Source organism: Littorina saxatilis, linkage group LG7, assembly GCF_037325665.1.
Source record: "Littorina saxatilis isolate snail1 linkage group LG7, US_GU_Lsax_2.0, whole genome shotgun sequence".
Taxonomy (NCBI): domain Eukaryota; kingdom Metazoa; phylum Mollusca; class Gastropoda; order Littorinimorpha; family Littorinidae; genus Littorina; species Littorina saxatilis.
The window spans coordinates 42,494,544-42,496,329 of record NC_090251.1 but is presented as its reverse complement, the minus strand read 5'-3'; positions in this window follow the sequence as shown (position 1 = coordinate 42,496,329).

Genomic DNA, 1,786 nt, shown 5'->3' with positions numbered 1-1,786 from the left:
ACCTCCTTTCTAGTCTACCGGAACCTTTGGGAAACACCAAACACAATGGACAAAACAAAACAAAACCAGTCTTATAAGGCAACACTGTCAAAACCCTACTACTTAACACTTTCCACCCCACCTATGTTGACCAATTTATTTTTAGCCGAGACCAGCTGTGCTGCAGCAGGTCACTCAGAATTGTAGTAACTGTGTAGTAACTGTGTATCAACACGCTGGAATGCTGGCGTTAGATGGACGTTACAGGAAGCGACTGAAGCTAACAGTCTGAACGGATATATTCGTACCTGGTCAGATAGAGCCATATGAGTGGGTACAGATATATCCGTGCCTGGTAGACAATGAGCTAATACTGCTTCAAAACAACGACCCCAAAACAGTAGTTCCAATCAATCAATCAATCAATGACGCTTATATCGCGCATATTCCGTGGGTACAGTTCTAGGCGCTCTGTAGTGATGCCGTGTGAGATGAAATTTTATACGGCCAGTAATTGCAGCCATTTCGGCGCATATTTACCTTTCACGGCCTATTATTCCAAGTCACACGGGTATAGGTAGACAATTATTAACTGTGCCTAAGCAATTTTGCCAGGAAAGACCCTTTTGTCAATCGTGGGATCTTTAACGTGCACACCCAATGTAGTGTACACGGGGGAGGGGGGGGGTTCGGACACCGAAGAGAGTCTGCACACAAAGTTGACTCTGAAATAAATTTCCGCCGAACCTGGGATCGAACTCACGCTGACAGCGGCCAACTGGCAGTTTTAAGACAAACGCGTCAAACCGTATTATTTGTAGCTGCTGGAAACGTTCCTTTCTTCTCGTTAACACCGTCTATATATCGCAAGAGATCCATCCGGGAGGAGAACATCCTTCGAGTTGGACAAACACCAAAATATTCTATTTACAGTTCGTCTGGTTTCTGAGCAAAGTTTTTTTTTTTTTTACATTTATTGTTTGCCAAACCTGTGGCGGTGTACATAATCACTTACACAGGGAGAAAGGTAAAGATCTGTAATTCTTCTCACATAATTTTTGAGAGATGGCGTTTACAGCAAGAACACGAGCGAGTGTTTTTTGCTGGTGTTTCTTCAGGACAACATCATAGAAACAACACTACCACTACCCGTTACAGCTTTAAACGCGAACAACGACGGTTAAAGGCATTTGACACTGTCGGTGAAAGGTTGAAAATGTGTTAGCTGATTTCATTTGCGGTGGTGTCCAGAGCTGAGGTGCACGAGGCGAAATTGGGTGCCACCCAACTGGGTAAAACGCAGCCGCGGGGTCGGACTAGTTGCAATTTCAACCAATCAGACCCCGCGGCTTGTTTCCATTCAGTTGTGTAGCAGTTTGCTTCGTGCACCTCATTCCAAGATCCTTAACATCGGAAATAAGCTATCTTTTTATTATTTAGGTATCTTTTTATTATTATATATCTTTAAGACCACACAGCAAACATCGCCACTAGTACACCCCTTGCCACTTTAAACACGAACAGCAGCGACTAGAACACTTGACGCTATTCCTGGCCTGGGAAGAAGATTCTCGGGGACATCATTGTCAAATGGACGGGGGTCCTTTCATCCTGAGGGGCTGGGTCAATTTTCGCCTGTCATCACGTATGAACTGGGATGTAGATTGCAGAGTGGGGAGGGGGGGGGGGTTGCAAGGGATTTGGGGATTCAGATAGTTGTACTGTCCGGTCCGGAGGAGCAGACATCAACGGGAGGATCGATTAGATCCAATGGTAGGTCCATGGGTGGGACTGAAAAATGTCATGA